Source organism: Protopterus annectens, chromosome 5.part0 (genome assembly GCF_019279795.1).
Source record: "Protopterus annectens isolate FY-2018-M chromosome 5.part0, PAN1.0, whole genome shotgun sequence".
Taxonomy (NCBI): Eukaryota; Metazoa; Chordata; order Ceratodontiformes; family Protopteridae; genus Protopterus; species Protopterus annectens.
In genome coordinates, this window is record NC_056735.1 from 721,403,041 (window position 1) to 721,422,774 (window position 19,734).

Sequence of the window (19,734 nt, forward strand, 5' to 3'; positions counted from 1 at the left end):
ACAGTAGAGAGCTTTCCTCCCATAGGATAAGGCACTCCTTTGACCCTGTCTATCCAAACTACTCCAGAGAAACAGATGATCATGTCAATAGAGTTGCTTAGAGTTCTGAAATGCACAACATCGTGCATTGTTATGGTCCTATGGGCAAAATGTACATGAAGAAATTACATTGATACCAAAGGAAAATGTGGTATTAGCAGTCCCAGCCACTGAGATCCCTTATTTTATTTCTATCATGTGTAAAGAGGGAGCTCTCATAGTGATAGATGCAGGTGTATCTCATCTTAGGGTTACCTTTCAATCTAGCCCAGGGAATTTGTGCATTCTCGGTAGACTCTTTGGACCTAGCCGTACAAGGGCTGTATGAAATCTTTGAAAGTCCAGAGTGCATGGGAGAGAGTTTAATAAAGAAATGTATAAATGCCAAAGAAGTGCCAGCTGTTATCTTAGCACTAAAATTGTTCAAACATACATGGGCATAGAGGGCTCTACAGGTCTTTATGGATAACTTTACTGTTATATAGTGTATCAACAAGTTAGGAGGACGTACATTTACATCCCACGCATGTTGGCATTGCAGAAATAAGTGATTTCCCAGGAGCTGTACCTGACCCTCAGGGTTGCCTGCATCCCATCACAGGGTAATGCGTTACCAGATGGGCCAAGAAGATTCCAGGTAGAACCTTACAACTGGATAATGAACACGGAAGTGTTGCTAGATACTGAACAATAAGTGTGCTGTGCCAGAAATGCACATTTTTTTTGCTTCCTCGGAAAACAGCAGCTCCAGCAGCCTGGAAAATAGATGCCTTTTCTGTGAATTTTACAGTCCTAGTCCCCTATGTTTTCTGTCCTGTACCCCAATTCCCAGGTTATTACAGAACATCAAGGATTAGAGGCCAAATGTTATACTGTGATAGCCCCCTTTTTGGCCCAGGCAACATTGGGGTTCTTTCTCTTGTTAAGCTTAGCAGGGACAAAACCCAGAATGTTGCATCAAAATGTGGGCTACTTGACACAGCAAAAAACGAGGGCTGCTAATGCCCCCAACCTAACTACTGTAAAACTAACAATTTGAAATATGACATCCTCACAGATGGGTAGCATGGCTTTATAAGTAATTGCAGCACCATCACTGCTGTCCTTTTCCTGTTTGACAACATTTACTCAGACATGGAGAAGGGCCTACATGCTGGTGTGATATTCCTTTAACAGTGTTAAGTGTAATTTGTTCACGCAAAAAATATCAGCTTTTGGTTTCTCTGATTACATATGCTCTTCATTCAGAAGCTACCTGTCAAAATATACATTTATAGTCTCCTCAGGTCAAAAATTATTATCCACAAGCAGTCTTTTAAAAAGGTGTTTCTCGGTGTGCTATACTCTCTCCTCTTCCTTTTCTTCGTTAACAACCATCCCACTGACTTCCCTCAAGCTAACCTACTCTTTAATACAGATATTATTTTAACATTTGCACATAAACAGGTTCCCACTCTTCAATATATTCTTCAAAGTAAACTTTCAAATCTTTGGAACTGGCTTGCTTGCAGTAGATTACAAATTGATATTAAAAAGGCCAACCTCATGTAACTCACAAACTCAAAAAAGCTTGCCAGTGCTTCTCAGAACTGTATAATGACTTGTGTGTGTAGATGGATGTTTCTTACAGAGGATGTATCTGCTGTGGCACAGACTTCCCATCCACATAAAACAATGTTCAGCCATGCCCATATTCAAGTGCAGCTTAGATCTGTGGGTGAGAAACAGAAATGCACCTAGGACTGCCCCTTGTACTAATAATGGACATAGGCATTTCCTAAATGCTTTATCCCGTCAAGTGGGAGGCCAACTGGCAAATTTTATATATATATATATATATATATATATATATATGTGTGTATGTATGTGTGTGTGTATGTATATATATATATATATATATATATATATATATATATATATATATATATAAAATGGCCTTACTGAGACAGACACCTGGTGTCAAAGTCATGGCCTCAAGCTAAATGCCAAAAAATGCATAGTCATCCCGTTTGGGAAAAACAAAACACCCACGAATTACCACATAGGCGGCAGCCCCCTTAATACAGAAGAGGTAATAAGAGATCTGGGGACCCAGGTAGATAGTAATCTCTCCTTTGACAAACATATTGCCACAGTAGTTAGGAAATCCTTCTATGTGGCCCATCTAATTACTAAGGGGTTCACATCTAGAAATAAAGAGGTTATAGTGCCCCTCTACTTGTCACTCATCAGACCCATCATAGAGTACAATGCCCCATTTGGGATGTACCTCGCAAGACACTTCCAACAGCTTGAAAGACCACAAAAGCACCTCACCAAGAGGATTACTGGCCTCAAACATTTGTCCTATGCAGCCCGACTGAAAAAACTCCGGCTGTACTCAGTGGCATATCGCTTACTCAGAGGTGATCTCTGCCTGACTTACAAAGCCATGTCCAACTCAGAATTGATGGACATGCTCCACCTAAAGAAATCCAAGTCACTGTGAGCCACGCGCTCTAGTGAGCTAAACCTCTCCACAGCAATAAATAGAACATGCTGGAGGGATAGATTCCTGTCACAGAGACTCTCCATGCTTTGGAACAAAATTCCTAACTACATTAGGCAGAGCCCCTCACTAACACTCTTCAAGAGAAGCCTTGACGAGTGGATGGGTAACAGAAAATACACCCCTGGGATCACTTCATTGGCTCTGCTTGACAGAGGCTCAGTTAATTAATCAATGGGGCAGCGAAAGCCGACACACTCTGGCTAGGCTTATAAATGCCCTCGGGCAGATAGCCTAGTACCTACCTATGAACCTATATATGATTCCAGTTATTCTCAATAGGGGTAATATATAATTATCGACCATGGTATGGGTAAGGCCAATCTGTAACCAAATGTGGTGGGTTTTGAGCACAAAAAAGGAAATTAGCTTGGCTTAAAATGCTGCAGGGGCAGCTAGCCCAGTACGTGCATGTGACCCAAATAGCACCCCACTACCCAGTCACACAGCAACGCTGTCTTGGTATCCTCATTGACCAAACTCTCTCTTCTACAAGCCTCATACGGAATTTCAATGCCAAAAGGTGATTCAGCCATTAAAACTAGTAGACATGTTTTCCAATCTTCTGTCTGCCAATGCTAGAAGAGCCGTCACACTTAATGTTGTCATTCCCAGACTTGAATATGGTCTCTACATTTTTGCTTTCATCTCCAATCTAAATTCTTCTTTACGTCAAAAAACTGAAATTCAAATATTTGGATATATTCATCTCTCAGCTTGGTAAGAATATCACTGCACCACCATAGTATAATCAGACTGACTTCCATTTAATCTTGGGGCATCTTTTCCTGCTTAGTATCTTGATTTTTAAACTTCATTGCAATTGTCCACTCAAGCAGAAACTACAACTTAATTTCACTGAGTATTCTTTCAGGTGCCACAAGGGTGTATTGCTGTATAGCACTAACTCCCCCCCCCCCCCCCCCAGTCAGTTGGTCTTAGTTGAAAAAACTTTCTCCAAGCTTGCACCCTCCATTTGCAACTCTCTACTAGAAGAGTTGAGGCAAAGCTGAAACTGTACTCACTTTTGAAAATATTGAAGTCTCACCTCTTACAACAAAGTATGACTGCTTTATACATAAGGGTTAAAATACTCTAAAATTTACACAGTACATTTCTGCTTCTTTTTGCAACCCCACAACAAGATTTTTCAAAGTATTTAGTAATTAATTTAAGTACTTCTTTCTTACAATTATTTTTATTAATGCATTTTTATGGTTTACTTCTGTCTTACACTACTTAAGAATATTTCTGTGTGAATATCTACTTATTTCTAACATACAGTTATGTAATTTGCATAAGTTTTTCCTTATTAATATGTTACCATTTAATCGCATCTTCTGCCATGTTACATATATTTACATTCATACATGTTTTTGCCTTTAATCTGGGGAGTGGGCGAAAAGGGTCTTGGATAACAAACTAAAAATAAAGCAAAATAAAAGTAAAATGATCCAGCTCATGCCTTCCAAGCCACGTTTTCTCAGAGAATATGCTAAATATTATGAGGAATGCCAAGAAGCTAAACATAAGGAAGTCATTCATAACAAAATGGAAAAGATTCTCCTCCTGGAGTTCATCCAGGAACCAGTTATCAAATACATCCCAAGTGTTACTGGCCCCGAATTATCTTTCAGACATTTACAGGACAGGCCACATCCTCCCTTGTATTCTCAGTAATCAGTGAAATAATTTTTAAAGGGAGTCCTGCATCTTGGATGACCCAGAAGGGGCATAACCCCCCCCCCCATGATACCTCAACTGTATTATGGAGATGCTAACCCTACCCCACTTTGAATCAGCAGGTTTGGTGTCCCCCTCCCCCAGATACTAACCTTGAAACGCATTTTTCTTGGTGGCCGTGAGATCTGCTAGGAGGATATCAGAAACACAAGCACTAATATGCAGGTAATCTTTTTAGGTTTTTCTTGAGGAATCGGGTGTCCCTTATACCAGAAGTAATAACTGACATTTCCTTGAACCAAGCTATTCACCTGTCTGATGTTCTTCGTTCCACATTGCTGCAGTCCTAACTATTGGGGTAGTCCGCTGTCCAGTCGGCCCGAATACCAAAGTATAAGGCTGACGTCGGTCAGGGCGCATTAGACTGACGTCAGTACGTCAGGGTACTAATGCGCATGACCGACGCCATATCCTCAGTCTTTTTTGCCGCATGGTCCGATGCAGAAGCAGTTTTGCGAGTGCAGGTTGGCGTTCTGAAATTTTCTGAAGTCGGAGTTTCAGACCGAATCAAAGTTGGCTAAGTACCCCGTTGGGGAACATTTTGGTTTTTTCTTGCCTCAGTATTTAACCGGATGTCAGAAAAAGTGAATAACTGTATTTCTTGTGGGAAACAGATACCTCATAGGGATTACCATACCTTGTGTATACCTTGTTTAGGGCCTGAGCATGACGTTGTTGGATGCCGCTCTTGTGCTAGATTTAACAAACGCACTATTAAGAGAAGGTTAGACTGTGCCAGGTTAGTGTTTGGGAAGCGTTGCAATTATAAAATGCCGTCGGATGCTCCGATGCCCGCTTCGTCCAGAAAGCGCAAGGACAAAACAGCAAAGCCTAGGGTTGATGAACCGGCAGTCCCAGACGTCGGTTCTTTAGAAGGCTCAGTGGAGCCAGAGGTTTTGCCAGGAGTTTCTTTGGAGTCTCAGGCAGAGACTTTACTGTTACAGGATGTGCCTTCTCAGGAGGTAGGCCAGGCTGAAGGGGCTTCTCAGGTAACTGTTCTTCCCTCTCTTCCCAAGGTAGTTAGAGCCTCTCCTTCTGTTTCCAAAACTTCTTTGAGAGGTAGGCCAAGTTTAGCTTCAGTGGGGGCTTCTCCTAGCACTTCAGGTTTTGTTCCTAAGAAACATATGCTTAAAATGGCAGAAGATTTGATTACTATGATTAGAGGTTCTATGCCCCCTCCTGATAAGAGGCCTAGGGTGGAACCTGAGTTTGAGAGTTTTGAACAGTGTTCAGAGGCTTCTGAGTCTTCATGGAAGATTTGCAAGAGTATCCTCCTTATTCTGATTCTGATGTGGATGATTCCACTCCTACAGCTTCTCCTCCTGAGGATTTCTCATTTTCAGAGACTCTGCATTCCATGAGGGAACACTTTAAATGGGAAGGCCAGGATTACTCTGATTCCAGGAAAAGGCTTAGGGAATTCTTGTTTTACCCCAGCATAGGCCCTTAGCTATACCTCCTGTGTTGAATGTGGTGGAAGATGTTTTTGCAGAGGCTTCCCTGAATCCTGATTCTTTGCCTCCTGCTCCTGTTAAACCTGATAGGTACTATAGGGTGCCTGAAGCTCATAAGTATCTTTTAAGAGTCCTAGGGCAGACCCGAAACTGTTTCTCAGGGACCTAAAGGTGTTAAGGCCTCTGTTGTTAAAAACCCTGTTCCCACTGATAAAGAGGCAAGGGCTTTGGATAGATGGGGAAAGAAAGTGTATACTTCTTCCACTTTAGCCATGAGGGCGTTGAATTGTCAGTTTCACATGCTAAAATATCAAAATTATCTCCTTTCACAATTGAAATCTAAGGTGGATGCTTTGGCGGAAGGTATTGAGTGTAAAGAGTTGCTGGATTTCGTTCATGTGTCTGAACAAGTGGGTAAGCATTCTTTGCAATGTGGTTTTGATGCTGTACAGGCCTCCTCGAGGGTGGCTGCCACTAGTTCTGTTCTTCGCAGGCATGCCTGGTTGAGGGATCAGAATTTAGCTGAGCATGTTAAGACAAGGATTTTGGATGCTCCTTTACAGTCTGATGTGTTGTTTGGTTCACCTGTGGAAGCAGTTTTAAAGAAAATGGAGGACAAAGCTAAGTCTATGCAAACTGTTAAAGATTTTTGCAGGTGCAGCCACCAAGTTTAGTAGAAATTGGCCTACTAAGGGATGGACATATCCTGCTTATGATTCCCAGTCTAGGGGTAGGTCTAGACGTGGTAGGGGCAGAGCTCAAGGTTCTTTTAGGCCTAGAACAGGAGTTCACCTGCTCAGACTTCTGGTGAGGGCAGGGGTCAGTCCTTTCGTAAACAGACCCAATGACCTGCCTTTTCAGCTGCCAGTAGATTCTCGTCTGGCAGCTCCCTTGGGAGGAAGACTGTCTCTTTTCAAAGAAAATTGGGATTTAATTACTCAAGACAGATGGGTGTTGGATATCATTCACCACGGTTACAGGTTTTATTTCCATACATTGCCCCTTTCAAAGGCATGCCAGACGTTCCTCCTCCACAAAGGACAGAGGCTCACAAGCAAATTTCTCTGTTACTCCAAATAGGGGCCATTCAGCCAGTCCCTGTATCAGCAAGGGGCCTAGGATTTTATTCTCGCCTGTTCCTAGTACCAAAGAAGGGGAACACGTGGAGACCAATTTTGGATTTATCTATCCTCAACACTTATCTGGACATTCCAAAGTTCAAGATGTTGACGTTACAACAGCTTTTACCTCTGCTGGGCAAAGATCACTGGATGGTAACTTTAGATCTCAAGGAAGCTTACCTTCATGTGCCTATAAGACTAAGTTGCAGGAAGTATCTGCGTTTTCGAGCTGGAAATTCTCATTATCAGTTCTCTGCATTGCCCTTTGGCTTATCTACTGCGCCCAGAGTATTCACAAAGGGTCTGGCTCCAGTGATAGCTTACTTCAGGCTACAAGGAATTCAAATCTATCCTTACTTGGACGATTGCCTGATTCTGGCTCAAGAAAAGGGAGACCTTCTACAGCATCTGGAATATGTTATAGCAGTGCTAAGATGCCTAGGGTATTCTGTGAACGAAATAAAGTCCAGTCTAGTACCCTCTCAAGACATGTGCTTTCTGGGTGTGAGACTGAATACAGCAGCCCAGATGGCCTTTTTAACCCCGGACAAACAAAAGAGTCTATCCTTTTACTTCCATCAACTATCTCATCAGTCCGTGCTGACTGCAAGGACAGTCCTTCAAGCATTAGGGTTCATGGCATCTTGTATTCTGGTGCTTCCCAATGCCAAACTGCATATGAGGAAGCTGCAATGGTATCTCAAAAATGTATGGACACAGCACTGCCAGGATTTGGACACTGTCATTCAAATAATACCTTGCATTCAAAAAGAATTTTTGTGGTGGGCTCAGGAATGTCACCTAAACAAGGGACTCTCTGTGACCCGGCCAGAGGCGAGTCAGATTTTAACGACAGATGCCTCGGACATTGCTTGGGGAGCTCATCTAAATGGAAAGTGGATACAAGACAAGTGGCCTGCCAGACTACAGCATCTACATATCAACATGAAGGAGATGTTAGCAGTCCAGTTTGCATTAATGGCTTTCAAGGAGTTACTTCTTCCAGGGCAGGTGTTGATTCTAACAGACAACACAACTGTCATGTGGTACATCAACAAACAAGGGGGAACACATTCTTATCCTCTATGCAGGCAAGCAATGATTTTATGGGAGACTGCGCTAAGCTTGCAACTAACTCTTCAGGCAAGGTTTCTGCCGGAGCACAGAACTCCTTAGCAGATGTGTTAAGCAGACAAATCATGGATCCCCACGAGTGGAAACTGGATCTTCATGTATTTCAGAAATTGACAGTGTCCTGGGGAACTCCAGACATAGATCTGTTCGCTTCTCCACTAAACCACCAGCTGCCAAAGTTTTGCACGAAGGGGTTTCATCACACAGCTTGGAAAGTGGATGCTCTTTCTTTCAGTTGGAAAAATCTTCATGTGTATGCCTTTCCACCTCTGCCTCTTCTTCCAAAGGTGCTCTTAAAGGTCAGACAAGACAAGCCAAGGATGATTTTAATAGCTCCAGATTGGCCTCGCAACACTGGTACCCACTACTAAGGAGTCTGGTAAGGAAGCCTCCATGGCCTTTACCTTTGATTCCACATCTGTTATCTCAGAAGGACGGTCATCTGCTCAATGTCAAGCTCCACTCTCTTCATCTAACAGCCTGGCATATTCTGTGTTGAAACACAGCAGGTCTCAACTTCCTCAACAAGTTTTAAATGTGATTATGGAAGCTAGAAGACCTACTACAAGGAAAGTGTACGCAGAAAAATGGAAGAGATTTTTATTTTGGAGTACAGCAAAGAATTTGGAGATTTCTGAGCCTAATTTGAGTGTGGCTCTTCAATATCTTACTGAGTTATTGGACAAAGGTTTGTCCTTCTCTTCCATTAAGATTCATGCTGCAGCAATTTCAGCTCACTATGATTGTGACCCACCATTGTTTTCGCATCCTTTGTTCAAGCAGTTTCTTAGAGGGGCAAAGAATATAAGACCCCACGTAGAGCTCCTACTCCTGCTTGGGATCTCAATTTTGTGTTGGAAAAACTTACTCTACAACCTTTTGAGCCTGCGGCTACTGCTGAATTGAAATACTTGTCATGGAAGACTGCTTTTCTGTTGGCTATTACTTCTGCAAGAAGGGTGTCTGAGTTGCAGGCCCTTATGGCAGTAGAGCCCTTTTTGATTTTCCATAAGGATAGAGTATCATTACGTACTAATCCTTCTTTTATGCCTAAGGTGGTTTCTGGTGTGGCTTTAAACCAAACTATTCATTTGCCTACTTTTTATGCAGACCCACAAAATAAAGGGGAAAAGATTTTGCACACTTTAGATGTGCACAGGCAATTGCGTTATTATTTGAGCAGGACTAAGGATTTTAGGCAGTCTCAGCAGTTGTTTGTCTCTTTTGCTTTGAGTTCGCAGGGCAAGCCTGTGTCAAAACAAACTATTTCTAGGTGGATTGGGTTTTGCATTGCATTTTGTTATTCCCATCATGGCAAGGAGATTCCAGCTGGGATTAGGCCTCATTCCACTAGGGCTACTGCCACTTCAACAGCATTTCTAAGGGGGGTGGCAACTAAGGATATTTTGGAGGCAGCTACTTGGAGTTCAGTGCATACTTTCTCTAAGCATTATCACCTTCCTCTCTACTCTAAGTCTAGGGCTGGTTTTGCCACAGCTATTTTGCAAGGCATGTTGTCAGCTCCTGCTTCTTTATGATTTGCCAGCCTCCCTTACCTCTGCTTTGGGATTCTACCCAATAGTTAGGACTGCAGCAATGTGGAACGAAGAACATAGTACAGTTTTGTACCTACCATAAATGTAGATGTTCGAGGATCCACATTGCTGCAGTCCAATTTACCCTCCCTCCTTCCCCTCTGTGTTTAGGGGTGGTTGTGTAGGTGAGGTTATATGCTGATATTTTTGTATATATTGTACATATTTTTGGTGCAGGTAGATTGGGCCTTGTCTTTTTCGGGTCTTCTGACATCTGGGGCAAGAAAAGACTGAGGATATGGCGTCGGTCATGCGCATTAGTACCCTGACGTACTGACGTCAGTCTAATGCGCCCTGACCGACGTCAGCCTTATACTTTGGTATTCTGGCCGACTGGACAGCGGACTACCCCAATAGTTAGGACTGCAGCAATGTGGATCCTCGAACATCTACATTTATGGTAGGTACAAAACTGTACTTTTTTCACTAAATCCCAGAAGAAGGCAGAAAAAGGAGAGCGCATTCATTTCTGTAAATAGTCAGCATTATTAATCATTTTTCTGTATGGGGTCAGGGCATCCTGGCAACTCTCACCAACCTCTTTCAGTTTGGTGCCAGTCTCCTGTCTTCAGCAGTCTTGCCTGATTTTTGCAGTTCTCTCAGGCAGTCAGTCTATCTTTTGGCTAGACATCCTTTTTTTTTCTGCTTGCGTACATCTGTGCCTTTGATGTGCATTGGCAGATGGGACTTTATTTAAGCATAAATAAAAATAAAGAAATGAAAAAGTCAGATCGGTGGTGTGTATCCCTTGCAGAAGGCAGGGAGGGAAAACTTGTGAACAAAAATTCTCTTGCCTATTGTAACTACCATTGTTATTTTGTCTCTGGGAAGCCAGTGCCAAGGCAAGTAAGTCCTTTGAACTTGGGCCACAACTTTTCTCAAAGGGAATTAATACCCAATCAGTTTTAGAAGTGGCTGTGTGGTCCTCCTTTCACAACTTCTCAAAACATTTGTACATGGGAGTTAAATCCATGACCAGGGCAGGGGTTGCCACTATTTATATTGCAAGGTCTGCTTTTCTGGGAATCACAGCCAGGGACAGACATTTACTGATCTAATGCTGTGGGAGTCGTATCATGAATTAGGACTGCAACAGGCAGCTTTGTTTATGAACTTGCATAACATTTGTTTGTTCAAGTGCATGCACTGTTATAGTCCTTTTCCCTCTCAGCTTTCCTTATCTTATTCTTCTAGGGCATCCAAATGTTAGGCCAGGTACCCTGTATTACACATGCTGCACTTGTCACCTACCATTTCTTTTATTTCCATGCCAGGCTCCCTTCTTCCTTGAACTTGTGTAAACTCTAGAGAGGGAGTTTAGGGAGCCATTGGTATGCCTTCTTCACATGGGGATAACCCCCTTCATTTTGCTCCACCTATGCTTTGGTGCATTTTATGCAGCCAGGGCAAGAAAATGTGAAAATGATGTTGGCTGATGCCCCTTTTACATCACCAGTGTTCATCCAAGTTGGATGCCATTGTGAGATGGTACAGCTGTGGAAGCTAGACCAGTTACGTGATGTCCTTCTCCAAGCAGGCTGTCATATTGATCAGGACTGCAACAGTGAATGTACTCTAACAATTACAATTATGGTATGCTCCTACCACAGCTGTACTTGCTGAAAGCAGCTCTAGTATGCATTTTAAAGAGGACCGCTACTGCTGGAAGAGTGAGTAACGTGCAGTAGTGTATAATCACTTATTTACACAAAATATTATCCATGCCCTAAGTTGATCCTACCACAGTACAGAAGTAGCCTAAAATGCCTTTCCTAAGTTTGTGAAGGTTTTACTCATTGTTTCATGTTTTACTGAGACTCATGCAGTTAAAAATGCTGCATTTGTTGCATGTTTCCTGTAGTGAATCTTTTTTTGCATCTGTGACACCGTGCTTTAAAGTATTCCAACAATTATGCAGTGTTGTCTTCCCTCTGACTGATATGTAAGTTCCATTTTATTCAAATTCTCCCACTTTGTAAAGATAGCTCATCACATCTACCCTTATCCTTAAATTGGTTGTTACTGTTTGTTGCTCCATCTGTGTACAGATTCTCAAGTTAAGATTAGTAGTAGTAGTACATTGTTTTTGTTTTTATTGTTCAGATTTGTTTGAAAACTGGTGAATCTTCATCATTTCATTAAGGAGAAATACATCATCTTTAATTCTTACTGTAAATATAAGTTATATTCAGATGGAGGGGAATATAGCATCTAGTGGAGGGTGACAAACGGTTGTATAGTTAGTGAAAGAATGTGAGCTGCAGGGCATTAAGAATGTTAATGGTGTAGAAATGTTTAGAAATATCCTCTATTGGTCCCTTTTTAGGCTTTTACATGACAAATGAATCCTTCTCCTTTGTTAAGGCACAGTATGCATCCCTGAAAAGACTTGTCATCCATCCAAACAGCTTGTACCAAGCCATCCTTTAATAATTAAAAAGTATACTCCTGTTTTGTGGCTTCTTGTAAAAGTAAAGCAACCTGTAGCCTATTGAAGTTATGTTTTAGAAAAAAAGAATTGTGAAAAAAATCACCTCTGCAGTTTAACATTGTTATATATAAGCAAATCTGAACTATCAGGAGAATCAAAGCAGACTGCTTTGAGCCTCTAATAAGCGATTGTAAGACATTGAGTAACCTATTTACAGAGTCTGTCAGACATCAACAAACATCAAAATGGACAAAGGAGCTATGTCTACTGACAGTTTACAGAAGTAAGTTTTAGTAGCAGCAATTTGCTGGCAGCTCACTGGCATATTGAGTACATTAATTTCTTAAATGGAGAAAGGTTAGCAGTTCAACAGTCTATATGCTGCTGTCTGCGCAGGTTAATTTTTCTGTATGTGCTGTCATTTGATAACCTGGCCTTTGAAATAATCCCCCAACTCAGGCATCATTGAAAAGCTAACACAACTTGGTGTAAATCCCTGTCTCATCAGGTGGTTGGCCAACTGGCTCACCGATAGGACCCTCAAGGTCAAAATAGGTGCCTCCACCTCTGATGCCAGACTTGTCACTATGGAGTTCCCCAGAGATCTGTCCTGGGACCCATACTGTTTGGCATCTACTTCTTGCAGGTCCAAGTAAAGTCAAAAGGCCTGTGGCTTACCAAGTTTGTGGACGACTTTAAGTTAGGTGCTGTCATTGACTCCCCAAATGATGTTAACTTACTGCAAGAGGGTCTCACAGCAACTAATGATTGCTGCCAAAGTCATGGCCTCAATCTAAACGGAAAAAGTATATCATCATACCATTTGGCAAAAACACTGCCCCTACTGATTACCACATCAATGACAACCCCCTAAACACGCAACCTGTGGTGAGAGTCCTGGGTACTCAGGTCGATAACAATCTCGCATTCAACTGTTATGTAGCGTCAGTTGTCAGAAAAGCCTTTTATTTGGTTCATCTCATAAGTAAAGGGATTGCATCTAGAAAAAAGGAGGTTATTACCTCTCTGTACTCCTCCCTCATTTGACCAGTAATTGAGTATAACTTCCCATTTGGTATGTACCTCTCCAAATATCTGCACCAACTGGAAAGGCCACAGAAATACCTCACAGAGAGAATCCATGGCCTCCAACACCTGTCCTATGTGGACAGACCCTAATCATTATCATTCTACTCAGTATCATACAGTTTGCTCAAACGTGATCTGTCTCTCACTTTCAAGGCAGTCTCAGACCCTGCCCTACTAGAGATATATTCGTAATATCCCATATCCGTAAGTCTAACTCCTTGCGCATTACCAGTTTGAAAGGCCTGAATCTAATATGCAATATCAAAAAAACCTGCTGGAGAGACAGTTTTGTCTCCCAGAGGCTGTCCCATCTCTGGAATAGACTTCCCATATACGTCAGAGTACCTCGCTGACCCTCTTCAAGCACAGTCTTGATGAGTAGATGAGAAACAACAAATGTGTCCTAGGGGTTCCACCTGTGTCCCTCATTGACAGGGGTGACCGATGTTGACTGAGGTCTTTATGGGGATATACTCTTGCCTAGGCTTGTAAGGGCCCCAGGGCCATTAGCCTAGTAACCTCCTATGATCACAATAAAAAATGTATTTTTCTGTTTCTATGTCTTTTATACCCATGTATTAGTTTCAGTGCATTCACCCACATGGTTAGCATAAACCATGCAGGTTTGTTCACGATATTTGACTAAAGTGGTGTCCTGTACATACGAAGTATTTTATTCAGTAGCTCATGTTCACCATATAGAGGCTCAAAGTGATATGCCTCAATTCCTGGATAGTTACCTGTGGAACTGTAGCCTTCTGAACACTTAGCAGCTTTGCTGTACATACAGGTTACTTAGCCATTTATAAAAGAAACTGTTTTACTGTATACAAATAAATGTTGACTATATGATGTTATTTTAATGTTTCATATCGAATAATTCTTAATGCATTACATTATCATTATTATTAAAGGTATATTTCAAAGTACAGTAGTAACTGTTTTGTTACAGACAGTTTTTTACCTGTAAAGTCTTCTTTAATGACCTGTCAGCAGTCATTGCCTAAGTAGCTTTTTCATTCTCCTGTAGCATCCTACATCATCCAGTGGGGGGAGTACTGTTTTTCCAGTGGAGTTTTATTTTGCAGTAGCTCTATTTTTAGGTTATTGGGGGGTGGGGTTGAAAGGCAACTGGCAAAGAGAACATTCTGCTTGGCAAGAGCAGCCTTCCCTTCTGAAGCTGGGACTTAGTGTTGTGATTTATGGTGCGCACATACATACACGCACACACACTAGTCCAACCTAGAGTGCGAGTTTTGCTTGGCAGACTTGAGGACTATTGCTGTCTCTGGCTTATTACATGCTGCTGCACCACTGTTATCTGTACTGGATTCATGTCAAAGCAAGGAGTCTCAAGCCTGTCCCCATGGCATACAGGGATGAAGCCCTGACCATGGTATGGCTGAGGTAGAGTTCAGTCACTGAAGGCATTTAACTTGAATGCTGGACAGTGGAAACAAATCACATAAAACAGCTTTTCACAATCTCTTCAGGTTGCACTTTTCCCCACTGTATGTGATTTCTGAGTTAATGCATATATATTATCTGTTGAGAGTAAAAATTGGTTTTCAGCTATTTTTTCTACCCAGTGGCATTCTATCCCTTGGTAACTTAACTTGAATCCAATTCGTTTGACCTATGTTTGATTAGTTACACAGGTGCTGGTGGGGCCAGACTGTGGTCAGTATGCTTGAGTTATTGACATCATCATACCTGTCCTAGGGAGAGGGAAGTTGCTTGACTTACCACATTAGCAAAACCTGCCAGTATGTGTGGAGATCACTTGTGGAAGAGGCCAGGACAGGCTTGTGCTGCTAAACAGTGCATGCACAACTGACTTGGGGATGATGTGTTTGGGAGCGCACGCACACACACACGCACACACACGTGCGCATGCATGCATTTCCCACCCAGGCAGAAATTGTAAATATGCTGAGTGCCTACAGAGAAGGGTTGTTTGGTATGGGACTAGCACTTCCATGGGATGAGTTAACTGAACTGCTTTGCAGTGTGCAGTTTTTGCTTCCAGGGGTAAAAATGAGCCAATCAGGCCTTTGAATAGGAACAAATGTGTCAGTGTACAGTTGCCAGTTTGGAGATACCTAGCTGTTGCCCCTTTGGGAATAAATGTGTAAGTGGGGCACAGGTAGAACAACCATTTGGCTGGCAGATCATTTGGAGGAGAGAAAAAAAGCAAGGAATTCTTACAGCTGCTAATCTGATGACTTTATAAAATAAAAGTTTGTTTGTTTGTGTCTTTCGGCTTTTCCCGGTTAGGGGTCGCCACAGCGGAACTCCGGTCCGCTAATGATTGGCAGTTGATTTTTACGTACCGGCTTGCCAGGCCTTACACACAACCTTCAATGAAGGTACGCCCATTCACGCACGTCTCCACGCAGAAGACGCTCTAGCTGTGATTCGAACCGGACAGCGTCTTACTGTGAGGCGACAACGCTACCGCAGCACCACCACCAAAAATAAAAGTGAAATGACAAAAACAATAAACAAAGGTAGACTTTGTCCCATCCACTGAATTTACCATCCTAATTCCATGGTTACACAACCATTAGAAAGGGCAAATACCTTGAAATGGATACCTTCCTCTGCTTTGTGCCTTGAATACCCTTTTACTGCTTCTTGAGAAGGCTGACGGGGCTTGCTCTGTAGTAATTAAAGGGACTGGGTGAGACTATGAAATCTGTGGAGTAGTTGCAACTGTGGGGGGGGTGGAATAATCATTTTAAGTTTGTCAGCTGGGAGATTAACCATTTAGTTAGGGTCAGTGGGCAGTGTTATTGTAGACTAGCTTTGAACACTGTTATACAGTTATGGCTAATGATGATTGCAGAGGATAATGTCCTCAAGCAAAGAGTGTGCTCTCTAACTGTATAGTGCATCTTGCTTAAAGACTTGTTAGAAGCTCAGGCAGTATCCACATCTTCATTTCTTAAATGTCTTCTTCAGGTAAATGCGAATACAAATTTGATGAGCCTGAGACATTTCTTTCTGCTACTGGACATCACTTTTAGTAACAACCATTTTAAAAGTGGAAAGCCGACTTTTAAATATCATGTGACATCATAGTGCAGGTGGACACCGTCTGCCCATTTTGTTGTCTACCCTACATGTATTTTGAAGTTAAAGCCCAGGATGCTGTAGCATAGCCTAGTAACCTCTGCTGTAGTCGTAAATCACTGCAGACTGTCAGTATTTACTAAGTAGAAGCACATTAACTAAAATAAAGATCTGACATCTGTTTTAACACTTGATATGCAAGCTGCATATACTCAGTAACACCTTCATCTATACATGGATGAGCTTGGCTGTAGATTTCACCTGTCATCAGAGGTACTGCTCTGGTAACCTTCATCAGTTACAAAAGGTCAGCAATGCTCTTCAAACTCGCCTCTGAAGGGGGGTGGAGGGCACTTATTGGACCCATTGTGGCTACCAGCTGTATGAAATTAAAATGAGAAGACCTTTTAATTAGGAAAGAAAGATCCTCGTATCATGCAATTAAATAAAGTAACATATAATTGAAACAACATTTCGAATAAAGGAATTTGAAATAAAATAAATTCATTTTCTATGTTCCATCCTTAGATTTAGAGGGAGAGTGTAAGGAAGAGCATCCTGTCTAGGAAATGTTTTCTGTTTTGAGACAAATGAAGACCTATAAGAATGCTTGGAAATTGAAAAAAGACATGTTGACATAGCTCTTAATCTTCCATCTCCAAAATGAGGAAAACTGTCTGTCATAATATGGAACACATGGGCAAAATGTAGAACAGTCACAAACAGCCTCAGCAAGGACGTTCATGGAATGGTTAAATGTGATATTTTTTATTTGTAGAATAACTCTTAATGAAATAATATGATTTAGTTCTATTTCCCATGGATATCAGTTTAAAAAATTACTGAGTATGTGACAGAACCTTTCAATGTGGAACTTTGAAGAACATAACGTTTTTAAGACCCCAGATGCGGAACATTCCTCGTAATGAGGTACGATTGGTTATGCATACTGACATAGCTCCCCTCTTCGATCACCTATGTGTTTATAAAGTGCTACACTGTAGACCTTTTGTAATGTCTTATTGATTCCATAGTGATCTGACAGACTTTGTATTATCTCTCCCAGTAATTATATCTTAGCTTTGTTAACTTAGAATTCACAAAATGCAACCATTTATAAATCGGTAGTCTTTAAATATACAAGTAAGCTTTCTTTGGTTTGGCAGTCTCTGCATGTTAATGTGGTGGAGATAAAAAAAAAAAAAATCTGCTTCAAATAAAATATGCGTCAAATATGGGAAGTTTCAGGGCAGCTGTTTACGTAGCCCACATGATTAGGTAATAATGTTCTGTCTGGAGAGTGACAAAGGATACCCTGATAGTGCCATGTTAGTGCAAGCATGATGTGGGTACATGGGATCATAATTTTTAGATGTTATTAGGCCATTTCCATTGTACTTCAGCATGCTGTCTTGCTGCTGAGACGTGTGGTTGCTGATATTGTCGCAGAACATATAGCAATCAGTGCTAAACTCGAGGCTTTTTGACATTTTACCACAGCCCTTTCTTGGTGTACAAAATGACTAGAATTGAAACAATATATATCCTTTATTGTATTCTCACTGTGCTTAGCTGTGTTTATTAAACATTACTGATAACCACTGAATGTCCAAGGTGCATTGCTTCAGTAAGGGTGGCATGCAACATTTTATTTCATGTTTGCAAACTCTGTTCCACACACACTTATCTGTTTTCATTGTTAATATGATCTCCATGTGCTGTGGCCCTTGAGTTCCACTCCATAGCTGCTGTTGTCTAGAATATAGCGTGATTCTGTGGGAGAATGTGTTTTATGCTTTATTTTTCTTTAACTGTATGCAGAGTTGACCATCATCTCTGCTGCAAGTTATGTACCATAACAGATGAAACTAGTCTTAGGAAGGCTGTGCCTTATTTACATTTTGCACTGAGACAAGCACATGATGCATTTTGCCTCTTATGCATGTATATTAGTGCCTGTGCTGTCTCACTTTGTAAACATTTTATCTTACTGCTGTGTTGGTTTTCTGCTAGTCTGCAGTTAGCTGCTTGTTTTGTGGCTGGCACTCGCTTTCGGAAGTTTGCAGAGTTGTATGCACAGCACTAATGACGCTTGTCATTTTCTGCAGGTGCGAGCATTCCTAAACATACTCTTCCTGCAGGTTAACATTCAGTTGTTGACAGCATTGCCTTTGATTACTCTTCATCTGTTGAAAACGGTAGCAGGACACTTTCCACAGTGACAAATGCATCACAAGAGGACTTAAAAGTCCTGTGGAACAGGCTCACCAGCAGTAAACTGATAAACACTTGTGAAATGAATGTTATAATTTTGTGGATACCTCAAAGATTAACAGATACCTCATGTATTACTATTCTGGATCACATTACCTGTTACAGCAGATCAGAAATATGTTCAAGTCGCTCTTGGTCTCAATTTGTCCTTCACGTCCCACACTAAGAATATCACCATGAAGTACTAGCACAGCTTGAGAGCTGCAGTTAAATTTTCACTTTTACTTATTCATGTAAGGCTGCTGTAATACATATATTTAATACCAAGCAGAATATGCCCTTCCAGTCATAGCCTTGGCCTTCCTGCATATTTCTGTCATAATCCAATCTACCAAAAGCAAGATACTGTGATATATCACTGACTACTTGTTCAAGCTAGAAAATCTTTTTTTGTCGAACAGTCTTGGGTGTAAATGATTTTATATGTTGTGTGTACCACTAGAAAATAAATTACTGTACAGGCAAATGCATCTCTGAACTTCAAGGTACTGTACAGCTTACACTTTCTACAACTGAACAAGTCTTCCAGATTGACTGGATTGATTGATACTATAAATGGAATTCCCTCACAGAAAAGATAAGTAACTCTGACAATCTACTTGCATTTAAGTTAAAGAAAGTCCCATCTTAATTAATGAGGTAAAAATAAGTGTTAGACATTGGTAAGTCCACCATCACATAGCTTCTGTGTTAATTCTGAATCATTTTGTAATATGACACGTGTGATAACTACTGACAAATTTTATATACTGTTAATATTGTCTCCTTTTTCATTACTGTGTGCAAAACTGCTGGCTATATTGACTTTGTATTTCATTTATCTTTTATTCTAATGCATCTGGTACTCAGTTGCCATTTTTTTGTCTATTCTTGCTTATTGTACTTTTGCCAGTGTGGCCTGGGTCATGGCTAAAAAAGGGTCTATGGACCAACTCACTATCTGATTAAATAAACAAACTGAGACAGTAATACCGAACGTGTAATTCTGCAAAGTGACTAACCTGAACACACTGTAATATTCTGAGCTGTTCACGTTACAGAAGTACTTGTGACAGGTAGTTTTCAAAGCACTGTTTTTAGTGTGTTACACTTCTAAAACATGCCTACTTCCAGGTAACCAAAATGTGTGGTCTTATGTTGTCTGCTGCATACTGTAACTGTTTGCATGTTACTGGATAATGACATGACATGAAAATATTAATACATTTTGTCCCAGAGAGTTTGTTGCAGT

At 41.2% G+C, this 19,734-nt stretch overlaps 1 protein-coding gene across 7 annotated transcripts in view; it reads left to right on the top strand.

Moving 5' to 3' along the window:
• The window catches only part of TBL1X (transducin beta like 1 X-linked), a 2,018,721-nt gene that overhangs the window by 1,703,902 nt on the left and 295,085 nt on the right, over positions 1-19,734 (top strand). The gene's annotated exons all lie outside the window — the stretch shown is intronic.